A 20945-nucleotide genomic window follows, 5' to 3' on the forward strand; every position below is an offset into this window, starting at 1 on the left:
CAGACCAAAAAAAGTAAAACAAAATATGAGTATTGAAGTAATGAAGTGATTACACCCTCTATACTCAAAAATGTTGATACTTTTAATAGGGGTGCAACTTGGGCAGGTTCCAATGTTTTAAAAACCGACCCGGAGGCCAAACTGTTTTTGCCTCTGGATCACGGGTCACTAGTTTGACCATCTGGGTCGAACAGGTCAGATCGCCCCACATGTATTTAAGTTGCATATATATATAATGTGTGTGTATAAATGTATATTTTATCAATAAATAATATATAATTATGTTTTACATATGTTATATGTATTTTTATATTTTCCTAATTCAGTTTTTAATTTTTTATTTATAAAAATATTAAAATTTGCAATTTGAGGCCAGAAAAGGGATTTTTCGTGAAAATAACAGGTCAACCCTAACTTGACCCTCACTCCAATGAGCCCAAACTAATATTAGAATATATAACCCAAGAGTGCAGCTTTGATTAGAAAATTGTCATTTTTTTTTTGAAACCTTTTAGGCTAAATTCATTGTACCAAAATCTTCTTCCATTATAGGAATAAGAAAGTTAGGAGGTAAGGGCCAAGTAGTGATCCTACACACATGACAAGAAAATTTTGCAATTATATGGGCAACCCACCTGTACGAGGGATAAAGGAGATTAAAACATAATGAAATTATTGCAAAAGATTCCTGCAATCAGCAATAACTATGTGAAGTCACCAAGGGATGTCTCGACAGGCGTCCAACAGGATATCTATTATCTTTTGCGCATCTCCTTCAATGTGAATATGAGAGAGGTGGAGTTCCTTCACCATTTAGAGTCCAGCTCTGAAAGCTTGCACCTCAGTAATGTCAGGATCCGTCCTTTCCATGCAAATGGCTCTATTAAATACAAAACTTCCATTGTGATCTCTCAAGATAATGTTAAGCCCAGAAAAAAGAATTTGTATTTGCACCATCGACATTAATCTTTAAGAATGGGTGAGAGGGAGGAGACCATCTACAATGGTTGTTGATCATTTGGTTGTTTTGAGAGGCGAGAATGCTCCCCCTCCTTTTTAGTGAAGCCAACTCTTCAATCTGTGCATGGGCCAATGAAATAGTTTCAACTGGGTTGAAAGATTTATTCTCTATTGCCTTCTTGCATCTATTCTTCCAGCAATGCTAGAGGATTATAGCAAATTTACTGAAATGACCAAGATCATCCATTGGATTATCTATACTTTGTTCCCACCAAAAGGACATCCAATCGAGAAGACTGCACAAGACTGCCCTAACACCATCCTCATAGCCCCTTGCAGCTGTGAGGAAGGTGTGAGGACCAAATCCGACTTCATGCACCATGCAGTTGAAATTCTTTAAGTCAGACAACCTGACTCTTAACCTTAATGTAACCCTGACCATTCAATTTAAATAATTTGATCAGTTTAATCGCATAAGTGCATGATAAAATCTTAATACTATATATGTGAAGTTATTTTTTAAATTCCTTAAAAATAAATATATAAATATTAAATAATATATAAAATATTAAAATGTAATTCATACATAATGTGTTTATATACAATTTTCATGCAGCCTCAATCTTAACCTAATCCATCCTAAATTGGGTTGAGTTTCTAAAAACCTCAATCTAACCCAACATAATATTAGATTGGGCCAGTTGGGTTTTGGGTTGACCCATGTCAAGTTGTAAGGGTGTCAATGTGTTAGGTAGTGTATGCCCTTAGCTCCAATCAGATAGATGTATAGATACATTTATTGTAAATGAATAAAAATACATTGTTGTATCATGTTGGTATTGGTATATTTCTGTGAAATTACCCCTTAAACTAGATACTTATGACACTCGTGTTAGTTTAGAATGTTCTCAGCCGTTGGATAGACTTGGGGAGTTTATCTTACCAAGGCTAACACTGATGTGTTGCCAAAGAAGTTGGGGCAGCTTGTCTCAGCTGCTAGGGTTAGACCCAAAGCACATGCAGTGTGTTTGGCTGAAACACTGAATTCGGACCATTTTCCGGTTATGCCCTGGACCTTGGAGATTGATGGGCAAAACTGGAAAGTTACATATAACCCCTAGACTTGATTATAGTATTGCACTAGGTGTCGGATTGGACTGTCTTTGATATGCCAATCAGTGAGATCTATTGAGGGTCAAAACCTGGGTATGTTGGGGTAGTCTATGAATTCACTGAAATGGGTGATCATAGTGATAGGATCGACCCCTTTATCAAACAAAGTGAATTATAGCACTTACACTCTCTCTAATGGAAACCAAAATTGCCGACAGTGGATTTCAATTTTATGAAAAATGTTTGCAAAAGGTTTTAATTCCCGAAATCCATCCGAGCAGAGAGTGTGAAACTGCACTTTGCAGTTAGGGGAGAGGTCCTTCCCTGTCATGCAGTGTTTGATCATTATGGGCCGAGATGTTAAGTGTAAAAGACCATTACAAGTTGATTATTTGATGGGCTTTATCTTACTTAATTCCATTATCCTTGGGTCTTCATAGGATGGCTGAATTCAATGATCATTTAAGTGTAAATGTTAGGCCCATTTTGATCCCATAGTTATGTCCTTAGGGATTCACTGTGTTTAACAGTGAATTCGGCCAAGTTTTTTTTACAAAGGTTGGGCCGGACCCATGTGGAGTTATGTGAGGTCATTGTGGGGTCCCACGCCATACAAATCAAGCCTAAGTTGGCCATGCAACACCCTTGGGTAGTGAGCCTTATAGCTTATGGGCCTAAGGCCCATAATTAATATGATTAATTAAACCATCAAATGACGACTTGTCATGTGACATGGGGCGAATCTGAGTTTGGAAATGGGTATGGAGCACCCATCCTCTTGAGAGGATAAGACTTTATCTCTTAATAGAGTTCAAATTCAAATTAGATTTGGATAATCTCCTAATTTGATTAGGAGAAGTCTTGCATAAAGAGATAAAAGAAGAAGAGGGCGAACTAGACTATAACACCTCCCTATTTTGCTATCTCTTCTTCTTTTGTATCCCAAGATACCCTAGTTCGATCACAGTTATTTTGGGACTGATAGAGATTAGTTTTCTTCTGATTTTTGCAAGAAAAATCCATAGGAATTTCGTATTCACCTCCTCAGTTTGACCCAAATAGTTGGATTGTAGTTCTGCTGAAAACTGCGTTGTTGAACCGACTTCAGGAGTACACTGTGCCATATTCAGTGGAGGTTGGTTTTAGGATTGATTTGGGCATGAACGATGTGAACTTCCACCTTGGGATCTGCATTTGTGGTATCCGTATCAGGTATACATCTTCGTCTTTGGTTGGTTTCAAATCTGGTTCGGTTCAGTGCAAGACCGATCATGAAAAATGCAATTTTTCAAAACATAGAGAATTCAATTCCCAGAAGGATTAGGAAATTTTTGAAATTTCTCCCAGCCATCTAGCATAGTTCGGCCGTCCATATGATAGATCCTAACCCTTCCTTCACAATGGACCGATTTTGAACGACCCAAAATCAATTTGGACGGATTGGATGGATAAAAAAACAATGGAATTGGATCAATCCAGTCCAAAGTATTATTAGATTGGACTAGACTTGGTCCATCCATAATAAATTTATATTGGATTTGGTTGGATTAAGCCAATATCCGGTCCATTGATATAAGATAAGAATATAGGTGCCAATGGACCGGGTTTGTGTTGAAACCAATCTAAATTAAAATGAATTTGAACAAATTGGATGGTCCAAACATTGAATTGGACTGATCCAAAATAGTCCAAATTATTCATTGGATTGAATTGGACCTGATCCATCTGAAATAGACTCACATTGGACTGGATCGATCGGATTGGACCAAATATAGTCCAATCGACACCCCTACCAAGTTGCATTTATATATAGTACAAATATAAATCCTATTTGATGAGAAATGTGTGTTTATCATCCATATCAGCACCACATCAGTCTGAATGATTTTTCTTCTAAAATACAAAAAAAAAAAGACAGTCAATTACTTTGCCGGTCAGAATGTTGATGTTTTTTTAAACAATCCCTAACACAGATTTTTATGTGAAATGTTTTAACCCAAAACGTCTCCAAAGTCCAAACAACTGGAACATTGAGCATTGGAACTCAAAACTTTTATGCGGTGCTGATGTTGCAACATCATGCCTTAGACACCAATAATACCAAACAGTCCCATAATTAATGCTCAAGTTTTACATTTAGGTCTAGAGGGTTACAACATTCTTTTTGCATTAACTACTTAGGCCCCGGGTAAAGAGAGGCTAATTTATCTGGGTAAAACTTATCAACCTCCCAAGTGGGTAAGTTGGCAATGTTTTCACTGTTCTTGTTCTTTTAGAAATTCATGTTCTAAAATAAGAATTTTATTTATTGCTCTTCAAAAGTAGCAGATGCATTTGGAAAATTATTCTTTGAAAACGAATTTTTGTTCTACAAGAGTAGAAATAGCGTTTGGATAGTGAAACACAACGAATACCAGACTTGCTTCTTTAATATGAGTTGTCGATTCTTAATAGTTTCCCTATGTTTTCATTCATATAGATCTGCTAATTCCTTTATTATTTTATTTTTCAAATTTAAAATGTTTGCATCAGATTGGTAACAGTATACATGACAGAAGACGTAACAATCAAACACATGGACAAAGGTTCATAATACATAACAAAGGATAATCTTCATGATATTCAACATATAATAGAAGACATGACGAAACACAACAATTAGATTAGAGAAGAAACCAAAGCCATTCGGCATAAGATATAACCATCGATGGGATTAGAGAAGAAACTACACTCATTCGGCATAACATATAATAAATGCAAACAAAATGATATAAGAAAAACGATTTCAGATTGCATTGGTTAGAGATTGTTTAAAACTCATCTTTGCGGTGGGAGCAAAAATTATTTCAGGCAAATCTGATTGAGAAAAAGGTGAATTTAAAATAGAGCACACGATACAAAACTAGGTACGATGACGAAACAACATTCCTGTTGATGCGTTCCTGATCGGAATGGTTGCCAGTGCTTTCTACCGTTCGCTTTCTGTTCGGCTGGAGCTAAGGGAGTCCCTCCAAATTGAGCCTAATGATTTTATCAGACGTTTTAATTTGTTAAAGTTGGTCATTAATCATAATCTGACTTGCATGAAGCAGTGCACATATTTTAATTTATTAATAGTTTCTTTGCTCCATACAATCTCATAGTTTCCAGAGGTTCTTCTCTCTGTTAGGAGAGTGCCTTTCTCTCAAGGTTTTTCTCTTCATCTGCCTTTCATTGTTTCCTCTTCTGCCATCGATAAGGTGGCTCTGTTTAGAGAGAGCCTTTCTCTCGAGGTTTTTCTCTCCATCCGCCTTTCATTGTTTCCTCTTCTTCCATCGATGGGGTGGCTTTTCTTGGGGAGTCCCCCATTTCCCTTTTCTTATTTGTTCTTCTCTGACCTAATTTTCTTCTTTGTTCTTTTTGTTCATTTCTTTGCTTTTGTTGTGCAAGGATTTTGGCACAGGGGATGAAATCTTCATTCTTTTCTTGTTGGGCGGTAGCCATGACCAGTGCTTTGGTTCCATTGTTGGTAACGGATGCAGTTATTTGGGGGTTTGCCGCCTTTTGTGATTTTCTCTGTTCGTGCTATTTTTGACACTTCGTCCTTTTCTTTGAGCGTCGCTCCTGTTTTTTTTGTTTCAATTTTGGTGGATGAAACTGCACTAGATTTTGTTTCTTCTGTTAACTCACCCTCTGTCAATTGGATAAAAAGTTGTTTTCTTCTCTTTTATCCCCTAGTTATATATATATTTTGTTCTTTCTAATAAGAATTTGTCTATGAGCTTTCTAGCTACGTTGTATCATCATAAAATGCACCCCTTAATTGGACTTCGTCTTACAGCAACGTCATAAACTCACTATAATTAATTGGCTACCATTTTCCATCATGATCTGTCTTTAATTATCTGTCTCTGCATATATATTATAGCCACATTTATTTTATGATCATTTGATTTTCTATCTAGGCATCCATAATTTTTTTTTTTTTTTCAAGTCAATAAGAAAATTAATTGACAAATCTTTATTATTATTATTTTACTTTTTCCTCTAAGCTACTTTTGCATACACCTCCTTTAATTTGCTTTTATAAGAATTTATTGTAAAAGAAATGAAAATATAATTCAATTAGTTTATCATGGAAATTTTTATTAATGTCAAAATTATGGTATCATAATATAATTGCTTAAGCAGCAAAAAAAGGGAAAAGTTGAAGAAAGCAGAGAAGAGCTTTTGCTGAATGAATACATTAATTCAATACAATAATGAAAAAGGGAACAACATAACCTATAACCTAATAACCAACAATAAGATCCAAGCCCTACTACGATTACAACAAGTCCAAATCTCAACACTTTCCGCGTACGTCGATGGATCGGCTTTCTGATCCAATATTATAATTGTTTTGTGGGATCTACAGATTCGGCCAAGTTACATGCGCAAGGCTTAAAAGTTCTAGTGGCACGAAAATATATATTTGTCCGAAACGTCAGATCTCGACGTCTGATCATTACATGTTTCCGCCGAAACTCTCATGTCCTAAATGTTGTTTCCAGTGATGATGTATGCCACTCTGGTCACCGGTAATAAGGGGTGTCAATTGGACTGGATTTGGTCCAATCCAATGTAAATTTATTACAAATGGATTAGGTCCAAACCAATTCAATGAATATCTTGGATCATTTTGGACTGATTCAGTTCAATATTTGGAGTCTGGACCATCAAATCTGTTCAAATTGATATTGGTTTTAATTCAAATTTGGTCTAATGACACCTATATTCTTATCTTACATCAGTGGATTAGATATTACATATTGGCTTAATTCAACCCAATCCAATAAAAATTTATAACAAACGATCAGGTTCAATCCAATCTAATTAATATTTTGGAATGAATTGGTCTAATCCAATATATCTTATTGTTGATCCGTCTAATTCATCCATCGCCTGCAACATTTTTAAGTTTAAATTCAAAGACCTGAACAGCTGGCAACATGCACTCATGTGATGGTGCCTCTTCAATTCATTATTTTATTTGGTGTCCGATCTGGTTGGGATGAGGTTGAATCTGAATCAAGTCCCTTCCCTTCATTGTTGGTATGGTTGGCCTACATACATCTCACTCACAAAAGCCACTCTCACCTACCTCACATCACATGATCCTTTCTTTCCTTAAGCCTCTCTCTCTCTCTCTCTCTCCGTTGTCTACAAAACTACGCTAACCCTAGTACATTATTTAAATTAAGATTAGCTTGTCATTATATATCACTAAGAAATCACAGTGCTTAGTGAGATTCTTTTCTCTCTAACTGTCTCTCGCTCCGGTCCTCGTGATTGCCATTATATTATTGGCTCCATCGCTGTTCATTGGCTACTTGTTGCATTGGAAATATATTACTTTATATCATAGTTTGTTAATGAATTTTTTTAGTAATCACTTTGCTAATCAACATTGTTATCTTTAATTAAGCTTAAAATTGAAATCATTAAGCGAAACTATAGTTTTTTTGTTGACGTGGGAATTGCTTTTATTTTCAAAAATAAAATTAACCATGTTGTTAAGTGCTTTTGAAGTTGGAATTACGAAAAACCGCCAAACCGGATGTGTGCATTGGGATCCGGATATGTTGGCAAACAGGAATCATTTGGCATTAACGGGATAAGCCCAGAATCTATCTATTACAAAAGCTGCTGGAATAATGACAAGTGGAAAAGGATTCACATGTTATGGTAAATTATATTTTATAAAAATGGGGCAATTGTTAGGTCCAATCCAATTCCCAATTTTCTATACGCGTTCGCTTCCAAAACAAGTTAATTATAAAATTTTCAGGGTAATTAAAACATTAATTATAAATTTGATTGCACGTCCGTGAGCAAGAGTAAGAGATACACAAGCACTGTTTTATTGTCAGTCATTGCCATTGCTAAACCTCTTTAATCCGCAACTTCTTAAAAAAAGTACAAAGAAAATCTCCAAGAGTACTTTTGTTAATGATAGTATTTTTGTATTGTAATATTTAGGCATAGAATTTTATATTTGACTATATTTGTTTGAGTTTTGGCCAAATCCCATTTTTCATATATCAGGTAGGTGTGTATCTCTTGGGGACTTTGGGGTAAGGATGTAAATGCAGTGAAATCAAAGTAAATAAGGTCCTCAGATTCAAATTCGATTTGATAATAATAATATTATCAATAATTCCACGTAATATTTTAATGTTCCCATTCGACCAATTAACTCAAATATCTGACTCTGCAGCAGATTTAGTTGAATTGTTTTATCATTACATCATTAATAAAATAAAGAGATAATTTATAATATGATTTTATTAGAGAGACAAAAAGTATTTAGTTAATATCATAATTCGTATTTACGTTTTTTTTTTTTTTTTTTGGGTAGAAACATGCGTATGTAGTAACACTGTGAAATCATGACTATGAATCAGATTTTTAGAAACCATTTGTATCCATATTTCAAGGTGTTTAAGCATATATGCGGTGCAAGTAAAAGGTTTGGAAATATCACATACAAAGATTTTATATTGAACATATTTATATTTGCACTCTTTTCAAAGAAAACCTAATAAACGTATGTTTGAGAAGAGTGCAAATACAAGGTTTAGGTTATGTTTGGTAAAGAAATGATTTGAGAAATAAGTAATTATTTCTGTTTGATTGCCCCTTTTTCAAACTATTTATACTTATTTTAAGTATTTATTGGGGTTAGGCTGTTTGGCGAGCCACTTAACCAATAAATATTTTTTTTTTTGGGAAAATAACATTTTTAACATGGTTTTTAAAATCGACCCGATGACCGAATCGGTCAGGGGTCCAGTTACCGGGTTGAACGGTCCGACCATTCAAATCGAACACTCGGCCCGTTCTGACAAAAAAATTTAAAAAATTCAAAAAATATAAAATAAAAAATGGTCCAAACCGTTTGAACGGTTAATCACCTGGTTCAGTAGTTCACTGACCAAAATCAACGGTTTTGGGGGGAAATCCGGTTTTTGGGGAAACAGAACCAGCCACTTGACCGGTTCTCGATTTTTCCAATCCGACCATCTGGTCCAGTCTGGTTTTGAAAACCATGATTTTTTACACCTATTTATTCGGTTAAAGACTACAAAGCCCCAAACATAAAAGTTGGCTGAACTTTTACTTTTAAGCTTTGGTTCCATGCAATGATATCTATTCGGATTGGGATGCAAACGGATCATATCGGATTTGAATCACAGTATATTCGAATTCGATCCGATATTGTTCGTGTCAGATCTGATAAGACTCGATTTGAATTCAAATCATATCAATAAGTTGGATCTTTGGATCTAATCCAATCCGATTTGTTTTCTTTAAAAATTAATAAATTATTAAAAGAAAAATAAAATATACTAATTTAAATAAAGTAAAAATAAAAAATACAAGTATTTTTAATAATTTTCATCATATATATACATGTTTTTTTATAAAAAAATATATTTATAAATAAATAATATATATATATATATATTATATTTATAAACATATAATATATATATATATATATATATATATCGGATCAGATAAGAGATGATTCGAATCCAATTTTATTTCTGATTGTATCATATTATCCGATCTGATCCAAAAATTCAAATAAAGGTGATCCAAATGCAACCAAATATGGTCTGATCTCGGATGGCATGATCTGATCCATTGCACCCCTATACCCGGAGTATTGGGAGGGGTCTGATATATGCATCTCCCGTATTGTGCATTACTGGCCATTGTCAGACACATAAACTTCTATTCTCAAACTTGTCATTCATTTGTTATGGTTCTTATTATACTTTTTCTCCAAATTGTACTGCATATCCAATAAACTACACCATACAATTTGAAAATAACCTCTGTAAAATTTAAAATCGTTGGCTCAGTTTGAAATAATACATGTAAAATATTATAAAGTACAAGGTTTTTCCTTCTACATACATATTTGTATTTGTACTTTTTTTAAATAAAGCCTAATTAAAATTTGGATGATTAATAAACATACCATAAAAGATTGATGAGATTAAACGCATCTTTTTGTTTAGGATCGTTTACTAAAATTACTCCTTTAGTTTTCATGTATTCACTAAAATTTATCCTTTTTGTGTTTACGAAAATACCCTGTATAATTTTCAAGTGATTTACTTATGACATGTTTGACAATGTGAATAATTGTCTTTTTAAACAAAAACAGATGCCATGACAGCAAAAAGCAATACATTTGTTCTAATGTGGTAATTGTATTTGGGTACATTTGGTTTGGGAATTGGATTCTAAATCAGAATTAAAATCTTTCAGAATTGGAATCAAAATGGTCTATTGCTATAACTTGTTTGGTTCAAACAGGAATTAACCGGAGTGAGATCTCATTCTCAAGGGAGGGGACTGGAATGGCCATCCCCTCAAATGGGGGAATGCCATTTCACAAGGAATGAAAACGGGATTTTGATTTCGTCCAACCAAATGGTTAGTTCAAATTCCGATTCCAGACCCCTATTCCCAAGAACCAAATGGGCCCTTTGTAAATGTCATTCTTGTCCATAATAAAATGCAGGGTAACTCTCTTAAATAAAGAAGAGACATCACAACGAGGCTACACTTCTAGTTGATGCAAGCCAATTGTAGCCTGTAAACATGGATCACATGAAGGAGTAAATCACCATGATTGACATTAGACCTGTTCACAAGTCAGATGGGGCCGGGTTCAGGCCAAGTTTGCTTCTTTATTAACATAAAACATTAACATTCTTGGGCCCGAGTCCGAATCCGACCCTTATATAAACCTTGAAGAAGAAACTTTTATTTTTTCTTTAAAAACATAATTGATTTATTTATATTACATTATTTCAAAACCCAAAAATACTAAAAGATCTCAGCCCAAAAAAAATATAAAATATAAAATATAATTTTATTGGGATTGAATTTTTTAAAAAATCCTGAACTCAGCCAAAAAAAAGTTGGGCCTAGTGTTTTGGACCCGAGCCCTAGCCCATGGGCTTAAAAAATCTTATCCAAGCCAGAGAAATAACGGGCTAGCCGTTGTTACTTGATAAATGCTTTTGCGAAACAGATTTATTCTTTTCTACCTAACATGTGGGATTATCCATGCAAATTGTTGTTTTTACTTGCAATATCAAATTTGACATTTCTTCCATGAACACCAACAATCAGTTTCATGAGTGCATTTTTTGTTAGTCAAAGGGTCTTTCATTTGTGATGTGACAACCCATGTTTCTTACCAATTTGTTGATCAGCCTAAGGTAGAAAAAGCGATGGTATTAAGGACAGCTTAAATTTATTTCTATTACAAAATATATAGAATTCAGAAAATGACACGTGATAGAGATGATAATTTGACCCATCCATGACTTCGATTAGGGCAGGGTTTTTTTAATATCATTGATCAGATTTGAGGCGGGGATGACATTTTTTCACCTCGATTCTGGTATTATGTTTTTCTGGGTGATCAAGGTTCAAATATTGGATACAATTTCTCAAGAAGTAGGACTATAATTACCTTTTTAATATATATTATATTATATTATATAATTTTATATAAATTTTAAAATGTTTAGGGCGAAAAGAACAAATTGAGTTTGAGGTTGGTAACAGGGCATGCAAAACCCGCCCTATCTTCTTATTACAGTATTGAGAAAATCTATGATGCGGAAAAGATATAATATGAAAAGAGTTTTGACCAATCAAAACCCACTCATGAATTTTGATAAATAACACTTGATCAACTACCACATTTATGATTTCAGTTGATTGATCAAAAGTTTTTCAGATATCATATCTTTTTCATATGATAGTTGAACCCTACAATATTACGTGACCAACTGACCATTTCCATACGCTAATGCAAACAATTCATAATGGAAGGTCGATTAAGTAGATCACTTGCAAACTATATAAGGTGTTTCAATAAATGACAACTGTTTTAAACTTTATTGTGTTCTCATTAAGAAGTTGAAAGCAAAAAACTGCATTTGTATACACAATCATTTAAAATGATATAATAAATATATTATCATGTATTCAACTATTCATCGGTTTTTATGGCCCCACTCGGTACTGGACAGTCATGGATTAATCACTAATTATAAAAAAAAAAAAAACAAAATTAAAGGTCAGAGACTGAGGGAGCCAATACAGATCTGAGCGCAAGCCTATTACCATGCACGCATATTGTTGGATTGTTTGGCATTGAAGGTTACTTTATAAATTAACCCACCTTATATATATATATACACAAACATGGTTTTTAAAATCGACTCGGAGACCGAATCAGTCAGGGTCCAGTTATCGGGTTGAACAGTGAATGGTCGGACTGTTTTGATAAAAAAGTAAAAAAATTAGAAAAAAATAAAAAAATGAAAATCGGTCAAAACTGTTTGAATGATTAACTGTTTGGGTCAGCGGTTTATTGACCAAAATCAATGGTTTTTATTGAAAATCTGGTTTTGGGGAAAACCGGAACCGGTCACGGTCTTTGTCCGACCGTCCGGTTCGATCCGGTTTTGAAAACCATGTACACAAGTTATAGCCACCTGAAATTTATACAAAAATTGAGTATGCAATTCGTGACTTGGTGACTGGATCAAATGAATTAACGGTTCAGCTGCTTGTTCAGATGGTTTTTGATTAAGTCAACAAATTTTGAGCAAATCCCGAGTTTGTCAACTTAAAACCTAGAGTTATGGCTGAGTGATGGTTGGAACAGTTCGACCATCCAAATCAACGATAGATCGAAAAAATTGTAACTTTTGTATTACTAAAAAAAGAAAGCCACCACCATTATTAGAAATTTAAAAATGAGTCCTAATTTACCTAAAAAATAAAAAGGCAACTGATTGGCCTCCTAGGGTATTGCAAGGAGCTTTGCCGTAAATTGTAGATGGCCGATCAAATATGTGTTTGGTTCTGTGATGTTTATTGACTGGGTGTTAATTAGATAAGCATTTATTTGAAAAATGATGTTTTAAACATTTATTGTTTGGTCGGACATCTTATGGGCATTTCAAGTAACATCCCATAAAGTTATTTTCTAACTCAGCTTAAAGTGCATCACGTAAGCATTTTGTTTTTGGGGGAAGTAAGAATTTGAAGTTTCCCCAACACCTCATCCACATAAACAAAGCATTTTTGTTTTTCAATGTTTATTTGATAAAAATTGAAATTAAATAGTAGTTTCATGCACAAGAACACCAACACTTATGCGGCACTGATAGGGGTGGAAATGAATCATGCTTTTCACAAGTTATAAGTGCTCGACTTGTGAAAAGCTCAATTCAACTTGGTTTAAATGAGCTTCGAGCCAATCTCAAACTTGATATATAGGCTCGTTTGCTAATCGAGCCCAATAAAACTTGGTTTGCGAGCCTAATTGAGCCAAATACATACATATATAATATATACAAATTTTATTTTTATATATAATAATAAATATTATATATAACATTTTTACTTTTTTATATGTATGATAATAAATGATTTTTATAATTCTTAATTTTTTGTATATAAAATAAAAATTATATATATATATTATATAAAAGATACATATAATTTTTATTTTTATAGGAAACTTGACTCATAACCCTAATTTGGTAACAAAGTTCCTTGTTAAAAGTTAAAAAAAAATACCAAAATCAATCAACAGGATTTATCCGTGGGTGGGGATCTTCCTGGATTTCAGAGCTAAATAGTAATAAGCAAGAATAAGACGAACCGCTGAAGTTCTGAATATACATGTGCCTACTTCAGGCATGGGTATCGCAGAGAACCCAGTCCAGCCTCCAAGCCCACAACCACAAAGAGAGAGGGGAAAGTTGGTCAAGATATATAATGGAACAAAATAGCAGCAAGGTTACCTTCCGGCGAGGTTCTCATCCACTGTTTCTTTCCGTCTTGATGACTTTTAGTTAGAAGGTGTCCCTTATACGTCAAGAAAACTCTTTTCTCTCTCTCTCTTATTTCTTTCTGAATTTTAATCGAGAAGAAGATCAACACGATGGGTCACTGATTAATTAAACAATAAAATTAAATACACGTTTACGGTATAACAAATCTGGGGTCGCTGCAAGCCTCCAACTAAGTTTTTATTAACCGCAACGCAACACATAACCTCATTTTTTCTCTCTCTCTCCTCGCCAACGAACTTCTGCCGTAAATGCAGACTGGTAAGTCTGGTATACTCACTGTTCCTGTGGACCCCTACCCACCACCACAAAAGTTTCTCCTCCTTCTCACTTGCCCAATCCAACCCCATCCCCTCTCTCTCTCTCTCTCACGTGGGATAGCTTTCGTGTCAAATCCAAGCTACCTTCCAACTCATCACATGCTATTTCAGATCTGGCGTTATTGTAATCAGATTGGATAGACTGGAATGGCCAGGATTCCCTCCTTTATATATATATATATATATATATATATATATATATATATTAAAACTGGTTCTGTCATGTTAGCATAACTCTTCTTACGGGGAATCCTCTTTCCTAATTTTCTATTTTTTTTTTTTAATTTTTAATTTTCTTAAATCCATATAATTACCCATTAAATCAATAAAAAAATCACATATACCTAATTATTTCTAACAACCATAAATCTTTTCTAATGTTTAGTCAAGTGGCATTACTTTCTCCCATTTCCTCCTAAATTGTCTTTAATTCCTATTTATCTCCTAAATTATCTCTAACTCCTATTTATCTCTTAAATTATCTCTAACTCAGTAGATATCTCTTAAACTATCTCTATTTCCTATTTATCCACTCCCCCACTTTTTATCTATATCTATCTAAAGAAAGTTTCAATTAAAAAAAATTCAGAACAATTTAAAGGATATAATGAAATTGTATACCAAATTTAAAATATTTATTCAAAACACAAAATTAATAGATTTAATAATACTCATATTATTAATAATTCAATATTTTTACAAAATTCATCATGAAATTATGTAGTAATAATATAAATTATAATTTTACAAATTGTTCAATTTAAATGTTATTCAAATAATAAAAATTTAACATAAAATAAATATTTCAATAACTAAAAATCATAAATAAAAAACATTAGAATAGCTAAATAATATAACAAAATATTTAATATTACGTAATAATATTAAAATAAATAAAATTCAAATAATGAAAAATTTTTAAATACTTTACATATTATTTAAATATTTAAATAACAAAATATTGAACATGCAAAATTCAAAATAGTTAAAACAACGAAATTATGTAATAAATTAAAAAAAATTAAAGTAGAAAAATAACTATAATAGAATTCATAATATTCATATTAATAATAATTTAATATTTTACAAAATTAATAACAAATTATGTAATAATAGTACAATTATAATTTTATGGATTATTAAATTCAATAAATAATTAATATTTTAATAATTTAAATAACAATATTATTTCAATAACTAAACAATATTTTAAATAACTAATTTCACTTATGTCAATTAATAATTATAGAAAATAAGTATCAACAAAATTATATTTATTAGTAATAAATTTCCAATAATAGTGTATATTCATTATATATTTATATATACTATAATTAATATTTATTTTATTTTCATTAATTATTTATTGTTTTTTGTAAATATGCTTTCAATAATTATTTATAAAACTATTTTTGTATTTTTAACTATAACTAAATAATTATTTTCCAACTATATTTAAAAGTAATTATATTTTTTTCAACAAATACATTAATTTAATAATTACAGTATTATTAATAGTTTAGTATTTTAATAATTAAAATATTTACTAAAAAGCAATACCAATAAATATTTTATAAATAATGTATTTATTAATTAACAGTAATATAATTAAATGTAATTATTTTTAAACTGTAACTCACAGTAATTACATTTAACAGTAATTAATAAATACATTATTTAAAAAAATAATTTATTTTTTAATTAATAGTAATTAACACTAATTATTTTTAAAGTAGCATAAAATTACATTTAATTACATTTAACATTAATTAAAAGTTAAGCTGTAATTAGCATATTTAGCATAAATAGCATAAAATTACAAGCTATAAATGATTTTTAAACTGAAATTAACAGTAATTATAAGTTAAGCTACAAATAGCACAAAATTACATTTAATTACCGGAAAATTACATTTAACATTAATTAACACTAATTATTAATTAACAGTACTTATTTTGACGCTGTAACTAAATTATTTTTAAACTGTAATTACCAAAAAACTACATATAATAAGTTTTAGCCCAGAAATTGCCAATATATTTCTGAAAATAGGATAATTTCCAGAAATTGATGTATTTAAATAAATACAGTATTTGAAAAAAAAAATATTAATTAATAGTATTTTTCATAATTACAGTATTGTTAATAATTAACAGTATTCTCAATAAATACAGTATTTTATTAATAATTAACAATATTCTTCATAATTACAGTATTTTTAATAATTAACAATATTCTCAATAAATACAGTATTGTTAATTAACAATATTTATAAAAAAGTAGTATTAATTAACAGAAATTAACAGTAATTATTTTTAAAATGCAACTAAATAATTATTTTTCAACTATATTGAACAGTAAATATATTTTTTTCAATAAATACATTAATTTAATAATTACCATATTATTAATAATTTGGTATTTTAATGATTACAGTATTTACTGGAAAGCAGTATTAAATGTAATTTAGTAATATAATTTAGCATAAGTAAGCAAAACATAATAAAAATATCCATCAATTATACAAATACTGTAAATATTTCAAAATATTGAAACTGTAATTAAATGTAATTTTATGCTATTCTGCTATAAATAATGTAAAATACATTAGTGATGTCTATTATGCTATAAATAGCATAAAATTACAAGCTATAAATGATTTTTAAACTGTAATTAACAGTGATTATAAGTTAAGCTATAAATAGCATAAAATTACATTTAATTAACAGAAAATTACATTTAACATAATTTACACTAATTATTAATTAACATAATATAATTCACAATATTTATTTTTAAGCTGTAACTAAATTATTTTTAAACTATAATTACCAAAAAATTACATTTAATTAGTTTTAGCCAAGAAATTACCAATATATTTCTGAAAATATGATAATTTCCAGAAATTAATGTAGTTTAAATAAATACAGTAATTTAATAATTACAGTATTTATTGAAAAACAATATTACTAATTAATAATATTTTTTCGTAATTACAGTATTTTTAACAATTAATAGTATTATTTAATTAACATTATTAATTACAACATTTATTTATTAACATTTTGTGTTTAAAATGCTTGGTTTATTTATTTGAAAATGGGGTAGAATATTTTTGTTTTTGTTGTTGCCATCTATTTGAAAATGTTTGCTTTATTTATGTGATTGATGTGTAATTGAATTTTATTTTGCTATTTTCAATTTGTTGTTGCAATTTTATATCCATAAAAGAAATAATAATAATAATAATAACTAACACTATTAGAATAGTACAGTATTTAATTTAATTAATAAATTTAATATTAATTAATATAGTGTATATTTAATTAATTGTAGTATTTTTGTATTTAGTTAATTACAGTATAATTTTAATTACAACATAATATTAATATGTGATTGTAATACAGTATTAATTAATTAACATTATTAATTACAGTATTTAATTAGAAGTATTTATAATTGCATTATTTTTTATATTTTTTAATATTTAACAGTATTAATTAATTAGTATTATTAATTACAGTATTTTATTAGAAGCATTTATAAATGCATTATTTCACCTTTTTTTTATCAAATCCCATGCATCGCATGGATCCCCACTAGTAAATAAATAAAGTGAAACTTACAGTCTACACTACCTTCATTTTCTTTTGGTGGCCAATTTCGGTGCAATCGTTTGGTTGTAGCTAGATGGTTTAGGTCCCCATTTGGTATACCACACTTATACTTTCTTAACCATTAATATTTTCCATCAGATTCTAATACATCTCATGTTCCTAAATCCTAATTACCCTCCCTCTCAGCCTCTGCTTATTCACATAACATGCGGAATGGACCCCATCATCATCACGAGTTGAAATCAGCCCCCCACAAGATAGTTTCCCACAACGTCCCACAGTACATCTTTGTCGTGTATTGGGAACATCTCCCAATGATGTTTCATCATTTCTGGTATTATTATCCAGAGATGTTCTCAATACATGACAGGGATGTGCTGTGAGACGTTGTGAGAAACTATCTTGTGGGGGGCTGATTTGAACTCCATCATCACCAAAATCAAAAGTAGATGATATTATTGATTGAGAGAGCAGTCAAGATTTGTTGGGTGGTCCCATCTTCACTGATATATTTTTAGATAATTATTTAGGGTTCATTTGGTTTGCGGTTAGAATCGGAATGGAATCGAAATACTTTTGAATTGGAATCATAATCTATTTGATTCACACATGAATGAGAATAGGAATTGAAATCAGTAGGATTGAGATTTCATTCCCAAGGGAGGGGCAAGGAATGGTCATTCCCTCAAATGGGGAATATCAATCCAGCAGGAATGGGAATGGGATTCCGATTTGTCCAACCAAACAGTTGGAATCGGAATAGCTCATTCCAATTTTGATTCCAGATCCCTATTACTGCGAATCAAATGGGGCCTTAAACTTTCATTGTATTTTTTTCGCCTAAAGGCAATTTCATTCACTTTCACTGAAAAAAATCTCCCTTCACATTTCATAATACGCAAAGGTACCTCTATGATTTTTTTTGAAGCCTAATAAGGCTATTTCATAAAGTGGAGCTCGGAGAGAAATTGGCATCAATACAATTGTTTGGGTTATGGTTGAGATGGCCACAGAAGCCATGTGGCAGCCTTCGTGACCATCTTATCTCTTCAGCTACGTCGGCACCATGCGGGACGGATAAGAATGACCAAGGAGAGTTCCATACAATAAGGAGGACAACTCCGTTGGGGAAGAGGACTTATCCCAAAGACCTCAATGGGCAACCTCATCCCAACATCCCTAGAAGGTTCATCCGAATGTGATACGAATCTTTTGCTATAAATAGGTAACCTCCACTCAGGGTAAGGGATTTTTTGGATCTTTAGACTTTTATCTTTCCTCCTCAGCTCAGACCAACACCGTATTCAACTTCGAGACCAAACGACTTACCTTTCATACCACTGACTTGAGCATCGGAGTGTCTACTTGGGGAACAACTCCTCAGGCCTCTGATCTTTTTCTTGATTTCAGACCTTGCTGCGCAGCTTCATCCTTCCACCTCGGTTTCACCAATTGGTAGGATCATCTGACTGTGATCTTAGTTCGGGACACATCGGATTGAACAACATCAACAATCAAAGAGATAACTAGGACACACCGGCAAGTGTTAATCCTAAGAACATCCAAAAACAAAATTAGCCAAGATATGGCTTATCGTATGTTGAATATGCCAAGGAATAGGAGACGACATCTTCAATAGTGCCTAAATCATTCCCCTCAGAATAATCTAAGGAAAGCCCAATCTCTAAGCTTTGAACTACCGAGGAACTCCTGCCACCTTGATAGTTTCACAATAAGGCTCTCATGTTTGGGGGGGGGGGAGGTTAAGGTTCGCCCCCATAGCCTCTTCATAATTGTTTGTGGTAATCTTGCTCTTTTCTTAAAGTTGCCACGAATAGAGGTGTAAAGTGGGTCGTGCTGTGCTGGCTCGGTATGGCCCATGGGCGGCCCGCGCAAAGTGCTACTTTGGCCCGTTTGCCACCCTCCCTGGTGAAAATTTTTGGGAGTTGGCCTGGCATGACCCACGGCCCAGGCCCATGTGGGCCCATGCCATGCCGTGCCGTGGGCTTGGGCCGGGCCAGGTTGCAGGCCGTGCCGGGCTAGGCCACAGGGCGAGACTTGGGCTTGGGTCGAGTCAGGCTAGACAGATTTTTTATTTTACTTTTTTTGTTTTTTTTTTGAAATTTTTGAATTCTTTTCTAAGTAAAAGTGTAAAACTAAAATATTTAACTTTCTTTTGAACTTTGGGAACTATTTGAAAAATTAAGAAAAGAGAAATCTAAATTATCTAATACATAAATGAAAGAAAAAAATACAACCAAATTGAAATAAGAATGATGGAATAACAAATTGGAAGAAAAATAAGAATTTTATTTCATTTAAATTTGAAAGATGCAAATTACGAATACAATGATTGGATCATTGGATACTTGGATGAATGAAATATGAAAATGGAATAAATTAAAAAAATATAAAAAATACAATATAGTTACAAATTGGAAATGCAAAATTACATTGTTAAAAAATTTAAAAAATAGCAAATAAATTAAATAAAATTACAATAATTTGAAAAAATAAAAAATTCTATATAACTAGTCAACTTTATGAATCATGACTTTCATAATCTACTTCAGGTGAAATATCCGGTGTACTATTATGCCCTCCTTTGTCTTATAATCTATCTTTTGCATCTAGCCAATCTTTAAGGCAAATGCACACCTCTATACTTTCAACGTTCATGTAGCTTTTCTTGTTGTCCAACACCTTGGTACCTGCATTAAAACAAGACTCCGATAGAACTGTAGACACCGGAGGGGTTAGTAGATCACGTGCCATGGTGGCAAGAACTAGATAATTTTTTGAATGTTCACTTCACCAAGCTAAAATATCAAAATTATTTGTTACCTTACCTAAATTAGAAAAAAAATGTCTGTAAATAAAAATTAAGTTCATTAAATGAACATGTTGTAGAAGTAAGAAATTTTTTCTTCTACTTATTAAATAAAAAAGTTTTTCTCTTCTACTACTGGGCTCAAGATCAAAAGTAGAAGATGATGTACAAGTTGTAGGAA

Source organism: Nelumbo nucifera, chromosome 2 (assembly GCF_055504915.1).
Source record: "Nelumbo nucifera cultivar China Antique chromosome 2, China Antique-T2T, whole genome shotgun sequence".
NCBI classification, from domain to species: Eukaryota; Viridiplantae; Streptophyta; class Magnoliopsida; order Proteales; family Nelumbonaceae; genus Nelumbo; species Nelumbo nucifera.